Genomic DNA, 15,053 nt, shown 5'->3' with positions numbered 1-15,053 from the left:
CAGGCCCGAAGCTTTCATCATGGAGAAGCACTAAATAAGAGGTTTTCTAACACCAAGCTGTTTGCAGAAGTGAGCACAAGCCACAGAGCTGGAAGCCAAAAGGTGAAACCCAGATGTCTCCTGAGTCTGAGAGTGCCTGAACCTCAGTGTTTGCTCACTCCTGTGTATATTTAAATGTCACAACAGCAGCTTCCTTTTGCATCTCCCCATTCTTTTGCTGTGAGCTGCAAACAGAATAGGCTGGAAAAATGTTCATGGAGGCTCAGGGTAAAACCCAACAAGATGTCTGAGAAATCCAAGGCAGTCACAAGAGAAGATTCCTACCTTGTTTATAGAGCAGGTGTGTTGTGACTACAAAAGGCCATACCCTTCTAAAAAGTGGCTGTAATTAGCTCAAAAGCTGACAAGTACCAGAGATAAGTGTGAAAAGAAAGCATTTTGTTACTGAGAAAGGCAAGAGTCATAACTCACACACTGTGCAGGTAGTTGGGTCCTTTGCCAGAACTCAGCCCATGAAATCCACTTATTGCCAACCTCAATTGTGTTGCTGCCCCTCAAGAAGTGCCAGCTGGAAGCTGAGACAGTGTTTTGCTGATAACATCATCTGGTTGCTACTGAACTCCAGTTGCTGTTCTATACATTTACCCACTTAATTCAAGGTTAAACCGGCTAATTCCGGGACAAAAAAACCAAAAAAGCAACAACTCTGCACCAATTGCTTGCCACAGGTGAGACTGACAGCAGCTAATTGCATGGATGGAAACACAATCAGTCTTAATTTGAACACCACACTAGTGGGTGACAGCCACAGCTGTTCTGGGCAAGACAGACTGTACAACACATATAATGCAGCCCAGTGCAGGGAGAAAGACCTGAATGGGAGCACCAAAGAGTCTGTTCTCTCCTCCTTTCCCTTCTTGAGGGTGGGAGATCTTCAGTGAAAACTCAGATCTGCACCTGGGCTCTAGATCGGGTTTAGTGAGATGCAGATTGATTTTTTTAAATCTTATTTTAAGTGTGCAAAGGGCAGGTAGAATGTCACAAGATCAGTCTGCCTCAGTGCTTTTTTTCCCAATTTTAGCTGATCCTGTGAGTCCAAGCATATGAAGGTTCAGCAATATCAAAACTACATCCACATCTTAAACCTAGCTGCACATTGCAACTGAATTTAACATTATCTCCCAGTCTGAACTCTCTGTCCAGGATCCTATCCTTAAAAGCTTTGCTTTTTTTCTGAAGGCTGCTCCTATCCACTTAACTTGGGGAAATGGGGAAAAAAATCTAAACTTTTCATGTCTGTCAATGAGTTGATTTCAATCTAGTTTTTACTGTGGAAAATCTGGAGTAACTGCATTTAAATCAAAGAAGGAGTATCAGGACAAGCAGCAAAAAGGATCTATCAGACAGAAGATGAATTCAAGTTCCCTTAATTAGACGTCATATTTATTTTTTCTTTTAAGACAAACTCTGGCTATTGAAACTTCATTAATTTCTTACTTCATTACTGAGATAGAGGGATAGGAAGAAACCTCAAGTGTCTTAATGTGGCATTACTGATGCACACAGAAACACCAATTCCGATCTCTTTTAGCAGATGTGATGTAGTATAAAATGCTCATCTAATTGAACTCTCCCCACTGAAAATTCTCTGGCCAGGACATCAGCAATCAGAAAGGCTTAGGAAGTACCTACTTGGAATGATTAGGATTACTTTAAGGGAGCTCTCCAGAGAATACAGAAAGCAGCTTTGTTTCCAGTGTGGTAGTGGTCTCTGAAATTCCTTCACATAACCCCTCCTTCCTTTAGGACATGCAAAAATTCATTGGTGAAAACACCAGAAATGTGATGAACTATTGCCCGTGGACTTACTTCAAGAGACAGCACATCCTTCTTGCTACATTCAGAAAAGACTAAGGTTTTGATTTGTTTTCAATCATAAATTGAGTAATTTAATTGGTAACATCTTTTTTCCAATGAGATGTCACAAATAAAAAGGGATACAGTGAGGTCAGACCACTTGATTAAGAAGGGAAGCCTTTCAGGGTGGGATTTGGGGCTGTGAGGCAACTAAGCTATGCCTCAGCCATCCTGGATTTACAAGGCACCAATGCTGAAGAACAAATATGCACTATTTTTTTGCTTTAATGTGCAGCTCTCAAAGCGAGTATGCTCAAGAGAGGAGATTTAGGCTAGAAGAGAACGAAGGCTACTATTTGTGAGTAAGAAAAAGTAAAAAGCAAAAAGAGGAAAGACAAGACTCAAGCTAAATTTTTAATAAGGAGCATTTAGAAGCATCTTCTGCAAAGCCAGTGAATCTTTAATGCAAAAATTGCTTCGAAAAGGCAATTATCCCAAAAAGAAATTACTCTCCTCTGCAGCGGGACAAAATTTAATAATTAAAGTGCACACTGAGAGATTTTACTGCTATTTTAAGTACTTTCCCAGTTCAGCCCCAACTATGAAGATTCAGTTCTTGCCTCCCTTACATAAGACCAGCAAACAGTTCAAGCTAAAACCTCCTGTAAACCAGGCTGCTCTAGAAATGTGACTGCCTTCAGCAGTCACAGACAAAAGCAGATTCTCTGGGAAGACCAGGGGTGTTGTTCTAGGGAGAATAATGCAAAGAAAGAACTTTAAAAAATAAGATACCCCAGGTGATCTACAGGATGAAGGCATTAGTGTGATGTAAAGCCCAGTTGCCTCCTATTTCCTGATCTCAGGGCTTGACTTTTCATCTTTCCAGGGGCAGAGGGCCAGGCTATTAACACATTTGTCTCTCGTGATGGTGCCTAGGAAGGGACAGGGGTTACTTAATTTGCAATCTCCAAGAAGCAGCAATAAAGAAGCAAGAATCCAAAGCAGTGACATCCTCCATAGCAGTTTCTCTTAGCCCTTTCATATCACCCTCCTGAAGGGGTTAATAGACCATAAACACATCCCTTTTGTATCCTCCTCTTCTCCTTTATTAAGTTACCCCGGGTAGGATGCCATGGTAACATGCTAGGAAAGGAGCTGACATTCATGCATGACAGAAGGATCCAGGGCAGGTCTCCCTCACTCACCCAGGAGCAGCTTTACACAGGCAGGAGGTGCAAAACGAGCACCTACCAAACAAATCCATGTCAAATATCACAGAGCTTTCCCGACACATCCATATCTCTCTTTGTTCCCTCCTTAGAAGGCAGCAGGTGAAGTGCTGCTCCAGCTCCCCGTGCTCTGCCTCACCTCTGAGGGAGGGAAATCCAAAACCAAAGCACAGCAGAGATTTGTGACTGGTGTGGAAGGCACTGGATGTATCTCTCAAATGGGATGTTTTTAACACAGCACGTGTCTGAAACAAGAAAAATGAGGGTTACAGAGGCAACCCTGAGTATTAACTACAGCAACAGCATCCAGGCAACACTGGGTAGTGTCTGGCCCCTCAGGATACAGGTGGAGGAGTCTAAATCTATATATCTGCCCATGCAGACAAGACTCCACAGCTGAGGACCTGCCAGGTCCTCTAAGGGTACATGAGCTGAAAAAAGACTAATAGACCATGAAGACACAAAATAACTAAACTCACTTTTCCGTCTCTGACTCGTACAGGATATATAATTCTTGCAAAACTGCTATAGAAATAATTTCAATTATATGCCTCAAGCCTTTTTCAAAGGTAAAAAGGGAGGCAATGTGATCTCACAAATACATACATGTTTGATCAAACTGAAAAATACTGCTCACACATCCAGGCTTATTTCCTTTCCCTTCTCCATCTATTTCCCCTTTTAATATTTTCCTGATCTGTCTCTTAACTAATATGCCCTATACAAATATCCATTCACAACTACACTGAAAAGCAGGGAGATTTTTCAAATATTCAGGAAAGAGAATGCAAGGGGTTTGTTGCTGTGTTTTGAGAGTATCTTTTTGTGGTGATCTATTTTACCTTTTACAGGTTTTTTTTTTCATAGCGGTTCAGGAAGATGTTCCTGAATATGACCACAGCTGTCCGTTCAAAGACTGGTGTCCATGCTCAAGAGAGATTTAACCAGCACTAATAAACTCAGAGAGATTTAACCAGCACTAATAAACTCTTAGATTATTTTTCTGAGAACTTTGTAAGATCATTCAGAGCTCCCAGGATCCACCAGAGTTCTGCTGTCCTCTCTAAACCTGCTTATGAAACTTTAAAATCGTACATTTACTTGAAATACAGCTCAGTGCTTTTGGAAACCAAGGTAACTTTTCCTATTCTGTAATCTTCTCAGCACAGGTTGAGTGGAAAAGGCTGAGGAGGAAGAAAATAAGTTTATTTTTAGCTGCATGTGACTGAGATGGTACTGCAGGAGAAATCAGAAAAACACAGCAAGCAGAGGAGCGTGTCAGAGAGTCTCGTGTCTTCAATTTGGTGGTTAAGTCCAAGCAAGGAGACTTTCTGCCCACAAAAGGAGGTGTGGAAGAAGAGGAGGATCAGTAAAAAAATGGAAGATTGGCTGGGACCAGAGGTTTCTGCTCACTGAGGAAGAGGAGGGATCTATCTGGCTTAGGGTGGCTCCAGAGGAGGGTCAGTGGTGATGCAGTGGCTGTCAGTGTAAGAGTGAAAGGAGAGGATGCTGCCAAGACACACTGCAGTTGCCACATCCAAGGCATCTGGTTACCCTGACATCTGATTCTCAAATGGAAAGCACGTGCTCTTCCATCAAAATATTTGAAACAAATGCAGAATAGATAGAGAACTAAAAGCAAACACTGAAAAAAAAGCTTTAGGTAGAAGAAGAATAAATACTGAGGAGCTCAGTAAGAGTTCAACGATATTAACAAAAGGCAGAGGCTGTTTGCACAGCAATCACATAGTTCCATACCACTTTCTCACACAGGATTATTTTGGTTAAATTGCCTTTGGTTTTCCTTTGTTCTGTGCTTTGGATTTATTCCAATCCTGCAAAATATTTTCATCTTAATTATTGAAGAAACCCACAACCCCCAACAAGGGGGGAAAATAAGCACATGGGTTATTAAAATGAAAGGTGTGTGCTGGGGGCTAGAAGGTGCCTGGAGGCACAACGCTAAGCACAGGGTAGTTTTCAGGTAGCAGGAAGCCACACAACTGACTCACTGTGCCTCCCTTGCCTCCTATTCTCCAGAAAGAGGGGCTGGGAGCAGGGCTTTTGTTGCAGTCTGTGTTTCTGCCACTAGGAAGTTGCTGTCCAAGGAGCGAGATGGGGCAGGGGAGCGAGAGCTTGTCCTGTGTCTCTGCCTTCCTGGGACTCCCACGGTGCAGAGGAAGGTAATAACTGTACTTCCACATGGCTGAGCACCGAGAGCCAAATTACTGCATCAGGCATGTTGTTCCATAACCTTGCTAGCACAGAAGTGGGGGCCGAGTGACAGTTCAGCCACAAACTGCCCACAGCTCATACAAAACGAAAAATCTGTTGGCCGAGGTTTAAGTTGGTGCAGTCACAGTCAGCTGAGGAGTGGATTTAGAGTGAAGCTGTCTGCACAAAGTAAGGCCAGAGGTGAGCTGATGTTGTTTGGGACAACAGGCATTGTTGTTCCAAAGCAGCCCCCAGCTGCTTTGAAGTCAAGAGTTCAACCTCCTGTTGTTTACAGCAGAGTCGGGATTTCACAACTTTCTAAATCAAGTCCTGAGTGTTTTTTCTACATATTTGCATGGTCCTCCTTTCCCCTTAAGGGTAGGTCATCACAGGTGCTAACCTTCATTTCAGATCAATATACAACAGACCAACCCTCTCAATGCAATGATATTAAGGGCAAGAAAGAGAGACAAACTCACTGACAGCGAGGGGGAAAGGTCTAGGAGACTTACAGCCATGGCAATAACTTCTCCCTGCTGACAGAGCACTGGGAAGGCTCACGCTGCCCTGAGCTGCAACTGAGTTTGTAGAAACCCCTGGCAGAACTGAACAAAAATGGCACTCAGCACCTAGACTGGGGTGCTTTCTCTGTCCCTACTCCATCTGAAAGCCAAATCAGCCACTGCACTGCCAGAGGTGGAGTTAAACATGAGCCACAGCCAGTTAAGAGAGCTGACAGGCTCTGGGAGCTTCCTCAGGGAAGAGAGAGGGCCAGGGGTGTCCTTCAGCCACAGCAGATCTCTCTGCCCCTTGCAGTCAGGAGGGAGCATCAGGACTTGCTACTGTTCCTCCTTCCATCCAGCACCTCCGGAGAGGGAAATCCCACTGCTCACACTCAAAGCACATCTGTGCAACAGCACTGATGGTGCAGGAAGGCTTATGGGGCTGCCTCAGATGCCTGTCACCCAACAGCTCCTGCTGATCGCTGGGGAGGGGGGAATATTCCCATCCTCCTAGGGACAAGCCCACAGAGCACTCCAATTAAACCTAAGATGTTAAATTACTCCCAGAGCTGGGCCTGCATTTTTTTCCCCAGCTCCCTGGGTGTTGTTCAGCAGCCGTCAGATAATTGAGCACAAAGGCTAAGATAACAATTTGAATAAGCTAATGAAAAGCTCTGCAATTATTTCTGGATGTGTTATCTGCCTGCCCTCTCCCACGTGGTAACTGTGATTGCCTTTCACAGAAATCTCCACGCAGGTGAGGATACACCAGAAGTGCACACCCTTCATTTCCATCTCTCCTTTTTCTCACTTGAGGAGATCTTAATCCACCTTCTTTTCCCTGTGTTGGAGCTGATCTCCAGCTGTGTCTCTGCACAGCAGCCCATTTACCCCTCTCCCACTTTCATTCAGGGCTGGTACAATTTTGTGCAGGAGATCCCTGTGAGAAAGGGAGAGGAAAAAGATTAGGGAAGGGGAGCTGCCACGCTCACCTCATAATCTACAGACATACAGGAGGAGAAAAGCTGGGTTATGGAAGAATAGGAAGCAATACAATTTGCTGCCTTAAGGACGAGGATGTTCACAGGAGCTCCTGGTCTCACACCTTTATTCCCAGCCTTTCCCTCTGAGGCAGCAGCAGCTCCACAAGTACTCTGGGTAAAATTACACCCTTTGCTGAAGCACCTGCATGCAGGTACAAAGACAGCAGCTTCTATTCTGAGAAGAAGCTGTGATTTATAGCTGCACTCTTGAATCTTTCATGGAATTTAATTTGAGCTCAGTGTGATGAAATCCTTGCCCACAGAGACTTCTCAAAACCAGACAGTAACATAGCTGACAAAACATAACTCAGGTATTTATTTATAACAGCTTCAAAAAATGTTTCACACCTGCAGCTTCATGGGTTGTCTGGCAAAATGAGGGTTTGACCAGCTAGAAAAAGAATTATTGTGAAGCTCAGTATGAAACCTCCTTCCTGGTTTTGGATGATCTGTGTAAGGTAGTCAAAGCAATTATTGATAGGAGTGAAGTTTGAACAGGCAATATGGGAACCACCAGCACAAGAAACTAATTTCCAACCTGTCTGGAGGCTAAGCCAGGAGAGAGTGATTTCCAGTGCCAGCTCTTCACAAAGGCTGCCTTAAAAAAAAGGCAGGAACAACTCTGCAGGCAGGACTGAGGAAGGCTGTGCTGAGCACTTCCAAAAAGCTGGAGGTGTTGCAGGTACAATCACAGCAAAGGAAAGGAGTAAATCAGGACAACATAATTTTAACAGTGCTTATAACTTAGTTCTCTTGGGGTTTTTTTTCTTTGGTTGTGCCTTTTTTTTTCTTCCAGAACTTACTACTCTCTAGAAGGCAAAAGAAGTGGGAAGTGTTGTACGAGTGCTGGGGAAATGACACAAGGCAGACAATTCTGACACAAATGTCTGCTATCATCTCCAGAAACACAGAAAAGACTGACTGGAAAAGTGACTGAATTTAGATGAGAGAATGCCTTTTAAAATGATGGCTCAAAAACAATGTAGGAAGCATATCTTGAACTCCACATGAAGGAGCAGGATTTAGTTCTTACTGGCTTCTACTGGATCTCAAATTCCAACATGACCTACAGCTGTTAGATCCATTTTTATAGAGAGTTACCACCTGGTCTCTAGTAAATTGCCTATAATAAATTAAAATATTGACAAAGGCTTCACTAGCCCTAATATCCCAGTACTTGATAACCTGAAGATATCAAGAAGGCATTTCTATTCCTCTAAAGTGAATTTAAAGCCACTTAGATAATAAAGTTTATATGTGAAGAAAGGGTCCTTACTGGCTCCAAGAGGATCCCACTGAATTTCACAGCAAACACAATCAAAACAATGGGATTGCATCCCAGTAATATGAAATAAAATAGGGCCTACATGTCTATGGCATTTCACTACAAGACCCTGAGAAAAGGTCATGGACAGATTCACAAACCCCTTAAAAACCAGCTCAACGCTCCCCTCCAAAACCATTCATTAAAGCAGAGAGAAAGTTGTGACTGGAGACTATAAACACAGTTTATATTTTAAACAAGTACTGCAAAATCAACACATCCCAACAACTGCCACATGTGGAAAATGACATATGTGTAAGTTTAATGGAGCAGTGGGACACTTGCCCTGAGGAAAGGTAGTTAACTTGGATCATTATCAGTCAGTTGAAAGAGGAAATAAATTAGCTTGGAAAGTTATCAACAAGTAAAACCTTCTGGTAAGTTTGCAGGAAGGAGTAGCTTATTACACAGTAATAAACCATGTCTTCTAGAGGCAGGTATTGAGTGTGATAAATGCCCTCAAGATCACTACAGAATCTGAGCATCTTGGTCTTGCTGAACAGTGCTGGAAAAATCAGTGAAACCACATAATTGTTCCAGGCTGACCCGTTGCCCCTGGAGCACATTTGAAAAACAATTGCCATTCATATAAAATCAACATATCTTGACACTTACCTTTCAATGCAAAGCAAAAGAAAAAAAATACCGAGTTCCAATTTTAGGACGGTTCAGGGAGTCACAAAAAAGCAACGTTCCTAAGCCACCACACCAGCATTATCCACCAACCTTCCTGGACCTCCACGCACCAGGATCCCAGAGGCAAGTCCTGGTCACACCTGGGATGCAGCACTCCAAGGATATACATTTAGAAGGTTCAAAGGAAAATGGAAGAGCTCCTAATATGAAATAGAAAACCTAAAAGGAACGATAATGGATAATACGTGCGTAAAAAGCTGATGACGAGATAATTGCTTTCATTAAAAGATAAACGTCCCTCTCTCTTTAGGCCATGACTGTTGATATTACTCCAGCTTATAACAACCCCTTTATGTGACTGCAGAGTCACGTCCTGCTTTCCAAAAGACCCTCTGCTTTATACCTGCCGAGGAGAAAGATCAAAGAATTTTGTTTGTGACCTGAGCATTTCAGCCAGTACATTCCATCATGATCTCTAAGTGACAGGCAGCTACATCTCATCAGGAGGAACTAGAAAAATAAGTTGCATTAAAAAAAAAAAGTCAAAAAATGGGTAGGCATGTAGAACAACAGAGAAAGAAAAAGTAATAGGATATTTATCCCCACACATGATAACACTAGGCATTCCTTTATTTTATTTCCTTACTTCACAAGTGATGTGAAAAAACACTTCACTGCAGAAAAGAGTCCAAGATACACAGGGCAATGGAATATTTTGAGAGAAGAACCCAATTGGACTAATATGTAATTTTAAAGTCAGAGAGGAATACTTGCGATATCATGAATATATCAAATCTTTAAATACTGGGAAAATGTTAACTCTATTTTCATGAGATGTATTTTCTCTGCTGTTATAAAGGGAGGATTACACAGTTGTAATATCATATTCCCTTTATAACCATGATTAATACTCCTTTTATCGTAAGTGAAAAATTATCTGCAATAAAAACACACACAATTTGCCCCTTGTGCATTAAAAAAGCCCGTTCATGATCACAATTTGAATCATAATTTGAACTGCACTCCTCCAGAAGATGGTTTTGTTAGGGGAGGTTAGGCAATCTCAGGCAGGGAGCAGAACATGCTGCTCTCCAAGCACACAACACGCCCCAGAACAGTCACATCCAAATTCCCTTGGACTCAAAACCCTGCAAGAAAAACAAGGCAGCGCTCGCAGGCAGCACTCTGTTCCCAGGGAGATTGACAGTCACAAGACCTTGTTATGATCTGAGCTGACTATCCCAATTGAAAATTCCCAACAAGCTCTCCCTGCGCCCTGGATTGACAGCTGTTCAGCTGATGGACAGGAAAGCAGTAAGTCGCGATTCCAGTGCTGAAAAACTGGGTACCTGCCTTTGCAGCTTTGGATGTACAAGAGCCCACAACTTAAGGTATTCCCCACAAAAATAGTCTAAATCTCCTCCTCTGACCAATACAGACATTTCCTCTGCTTTCATACAGTAACAACAGGACTAAAATACGAACTCAGGCTATATTTTGTAGGGGTTTGGCTGCTTTTCTCTAGTTTTTTTCTTTTTTTTTTTCCTACAAGCCTCCCACTCTTATCCAGCCCTTATGCTTACTGTCCCAAATTCATGCTTGACATGTTTTGAGATGAAGACATTAGTGCAATGAGAATGTAATGAGCGTGGCCACATTATTACCACGTAATAACTTGATCAACACACGAGATAATCTAAAACCTAACTGAGCTCCAGGCACAGAGGCTTTTGCTGTATATTCTGGGTAAACATTCCAGTGCCTCTCCAGCTGCTGAATGATTAAATAAGCACCAGCTATGGCACATTTGCAAAAAATTGATCTCAGAAGCATCCCATAGCTTCTAGTTCTTGCAGAACTTTGCTGTAAGTGGACCAGAGATCTGGTGTTTACTAAGCTTGGATGTTTTTGAAGCGATCTGGATGTTCTGAGATCCCCACCCAGGCAGCCCCATGGGTCATTCCCAGCCCCTGCATAATTAAAGCAATCCACCTGCTCCAAAGCCATTTCCTCAGCTATGGAGCAGCACAGACACAGATGTGGTACTTTCCTATTATAGCACCCCTGTTTGGGGATGGTGTGAGGGCTGTCACACTCACTGCTGTTATTCTACCCGTGAAGTTCAGCAAAAAAACATTAGGCACCAAAAAAAATTCCAACAACTCCTTCCCTCCAGTTACAATAAACTTGTTTCCATTTTATTTTGTTGTCCATCCATTGCTAATTTTTTTATCATTTCACACATGGTAATGAGACACATGCTGGTCACGTGACCTCCCCCCTTCCCTCTGGGGCTTAATGAATATATATCATGCATAATTAAAGGTAGTTTGGTTTTGGATACAAATTCATTAGTGTTTTAACACAAAAAGGCACAAAAGGGGAATTAATGTTTCATGACAACTAAAATAACCTTTTCTCCTAAAAATGTAACCACACTGAAACCATTTATTTATGGGGTGTTTTTTTTTGTTTTCTAATGAAGTCAGCATTTAAAGATCTCCAGATCACATCACTTAAAACTAGCTGAGTGTTTAGAAAGTGACAGTGTACCATTTTTGGCAGATTTCATCCGGATCTCATAGTGTTTCCTGAAGCTCTGGCATGACTGACACGAGTTTCTCTCCCTCCAACAATTCACTATCAATATTTGAAATGGAAGCTGTAGCTCCAGTTTCAATGCCACATCAAACAAGCTGAAAAGGGTTGTCATTTTTTATTTTTAAGCTATAATTCAAGCACAGACTTGTATGACTGTAGTAAGAATTTCTTTCCCACAGCATCTAAGAAATCAGCTGTCAGTTTGGGCTTCTAGGTATTTTTATATTTTCACAGAAACACAGGATCAGTCAGACTGAAAGGCACCTGAGAAGACCAGCTTCCTGCCCAAGGCTCAGAACTCAAGCAAGACCAAGCTGCTCTGGGTCTTCCAGTAAAGTCTAGGAGACCTCCAAAGACAGAGAGATCCATAGATACTATGGAAAACCTATCCTTGTCTTCACAGTGACTTTTTTCCTCAAGTCACAGAATCATTTAGGTTGGAAAAGACCTCCAAAATCAGCAAATACAGCCCCTGTGACCAATCAGCACCTCGTCAACAAGAGCAAAGAGAGCACTGAGTGCCGTGTCCAGCGATTCCTCGGACACCTCCAGGGATGGTGACTCCACCACCTCCCTGGGCAGCCCATTCCAATGCTTAACAACCTTTTCCATGAAGAAATTCTTCCTGATGTCCAGCCTGAACCTCATCTGGCTCAGCTTGGGGCTATATCTTCTCATTTTGATGCTTGTTTCCTGGGAAATGAGGCCAAATCCCACCTTGCTACAACCTTCTTCCAGGGAGTTGCAGAGAGCAAGAAGGTCCCCCTGAGCCTCCTTGTCTCCAGGGTGAGCACCCCCAGGGATTGCTGTTCCCATTGTTCTCCTCAGGAAGGCACAGTGCAGGAGGCAGGGAAAGCTCCACATTCCCAGCCAGAAGCACAGGATTTTGGGACAACACAAGCTCCAAGCTGGCTGAGCTGGTATAAAACTGCCTGTAATCAGTCCATGTATTCCCAGCCCTTGCCAGTCACCCAAAAGTGCTGAAGCACCATAGAGCTCTAGGACATGATTTTTAAAAGCATGAGCAGTAACAGGTTTTTTAATACAGGTTTATGAAGACATACACTGCTTGTCTGTTTTAAAAGAGCTCTCAAAACTGCTTTGCACAAAATTCAAGTGCCTTCGTACTTTGCAGTGAGAAGATTAAATTTAAAAGGCTGGGTTCAGGTGTGCAAGACACATCCCATAAAAAATATTACCTGGTTCTGCCTGAATTGAAGCCTCACTCAAGAAAGGTTCAGCACTGTCAGGTCAGTAGCTGGGTTTTCCATGTTCTCCCTGTACACTGAGTGTCCCTGGCTCGGCTCTCCTGGGCCACTGGAATTGCTGGAAGATCATCCCACTTGTACTGGAGTGCCACTTGTGCAGCGTGGAAGTTGGGAGAAGTGGGTTTCCAGGGATGGACAAAAGGTAAAATCTTGGATGAAAAGAGTGGCAATAGAGGAAGTAATTTAGGACAGAGCTGAGAAAGGCTATGACTTTCTCAGATGGAGATAACAGACCTTTGGGCAGGAGGGCTGGAAACGGGATCAAACCATAGTAGGGGAAGGTGAATCACCTTTTTTTGTTATGGAGGAAGGAGTAAGAATGGGTGAAGTCAAACACTAAATCTTCTAAGTAAGGTCAACACACCTCTATCTCCCACTAGGAAAATTCCAGCAGAAGCATCCAGCTCCTGCCAGTAAACTTCTTATATCTAAGCCAAAAATTCTGTAAGGAACTATGTTATAGTCAGAGCACATAGCACCTCCTGGCTTTGGCCAACTATCCCAAAAGAACTTGTTCAGATTCCCCTTCAAGGACAATAGCAAAAATCTTACCTGATCCTAATCCCAATTCTTCCTTTTAAAAAAGGAAAAAAGAAATATGGACATTTCTGATTAATCAATTACTAAATTGTCCCATTCACTGTAAAGGAAAAGAGGATAAATAACTAAAATGCTAGTCTAGTTTAGGTAAGAAATGTTTTACCACTAACCACTATGGAGTCACTATATGCTTTCACTTCCTTTGTTTTACTCTCTGGTTTCCCATCAAGATCACAACATGAAGCTTGAAAATATGTTTTTAAATGATGGCAGGATTTATTTAAACCCACACATTCACCAGGGATTCATAAGGTAAACTGTGAGCAGGTAAAAATAAATGAATCCTGTTGGACATACTGAGGAAAACTAAAATTAAGTTGAAACACACAAACAGCAAGGAAAAGCAGTTCATGCACAGGCATCAAAATGTTCAGAGAAAAATTCTGCCACTTAAAAGTAACAGAAAATATATGATAATATTCTTTCACTAAATTACATAGCAGTTGTATGGTACAGAGGGGCTGTGAAAATCACAGTGCTATTGGGATGTGCATAATAAATAAATAGAAAAATGAAAACTTTTAAAAAAGAGACAGCAACCACTCTAGGAAGGAAATTTAATAAGTGGAAAAAGAATTTTAGAAGCCCTTACTGGAATCTTTTACCCTCCATAAGTCCTTGGATATAACCTTGGCCTCTCTATAGATGCAAAGGGAGACAAAAAGAACGAGACAGAATAAACTAATCAGGTGTCCAGAGAAGAACAACTTTTAGACTTCTGCAATTCTAATAATGGAAGGAAAAGCCAGCTAAACCCAAATGGGGTTTGGGTCATGGAAGATGCAAATCCACCGACAGAAAAATTTGTTCTTGTGAGGACATTGTGTTGAACCTATAAATGAAGCAGCTGTCAATGAGCCTGAGCTGATGTTCATATCTGCCGTGGAAAGCCCCAAGTGCCAGAACGAGACCAGGTACCCCTAACAGAAGACAAATTCAAGGTCATCCAAGTGGCAAAGCAGAAATAGAGAAGGGAAAATCCTTCATCTATTGACAAGCTCATCCACAGGGTTTATTTAACTGATCAACACTTAAAAAACTCTGACGTACACTTTAATGCACTGGCTTGTGAGTTAATGAACCAGCTCATTCCTCCAGATAGAATCAGAACAACTTGGCTGAGATTCCTAAGTCACGATGGTTTTTTATGATTCATGTGCCAGATGCCTGTACTTTCTGGCCAGGTATTCTTGCTGTTTCTCTGAACTTTTAAAATCCTCACGTCTTTTTGCACAGTAACAATTTGTAGTTTCCAAGAATCAACACTTTTCTTTCTAATTCTGTATGTTTGTTTAGCTCTGTTTTGCCTCACTACCTCATGGCCTTGCTCTGCTCAGGTTTTTTCTCTCGAATAAAATTGCATACATTTTAAATAATGCAGTTCTTTATGCAGTTAGGGAGAGTGATGTTACAGTGCAGTTTGCTTATGCTGCAGTTGGTCTTTCAGATTCCAGTAGGTTGTTTCTACATGTTTCTCTAAGCCTTACCCCATACAGATTTTAATTCAGCAGAGCTTTTCTGCTCGGGGTGACTTGACTGAAGAATCACCTTTTGGTGCTCAAACAGCACTCAGAAGCAGAGTTCCTCCTGTGGGCCTTGGACCATAAAAACACAGCCTTTTGTTGTCCAGCCTGTGTCCTGCTCCCAGTGGCGTTTTCCACAGGATAAGTCTTGAGAGTCATAAATGCTGGGTAGATCATCAGGGCAGTATCAGCAACCTATCATTGCTCCCAAGGTGGTTTGGCTTCCTTTCCAGCTTCTTCAAGGTGCCCTGGTTT

General features: G+C 42.4%; 1 long non-coding RNA gene across 2 annotated transcripts in view; it reads right to left on the bottom strand.

Annotated features, from left to right (window-relative positions):
* Positions 1 to 3,023: 3,023 nt before the first annotated feature.
* The window catches only part of LOC113972468, an 84,625-nt gene continuing 72,595 nt past the window's right edge, over positions 3,024 to 15,053 (bottom strand). For both annotated transcript variants that reach the window (XR_003535916.1, XR_003535917.1), the window contains exons 2-3: positions 6,545 to 6,743; positions 3,024 to 3,331 (exon numbers count right to left, since the gene is read on the bottom strand). This is a non-coding gene — a long non-coding RNA (uncharacterized LOC113972468). The remainder of the gene's footprint in view (positions 3,332 to 6,544; positions 6,744 to 15,053) is intronic.

Source organism: Neopelma chrysocephalum, unplaced genomic scaffold (assembly GCF_003984885.1).
Source record: "Neopelma chrysocephalum unplaced genomic scaffold, ASM398488v2 Primary Assembly neopelma1_92, whole genome shotgun sequence".
NCBI classification, from domain to species: domain Eukaryota; kingdom Metazoa; phylum Chordata; class Aves; order Passeriformes; family Pipridae; genus Neopelma; species Neopelma chrysocephalum.
The sequence above is the reverse complement of the archived record's forward strand: the minus strand, read 5'-3'. Positions and strand labels throughout refer to the sequence as shown.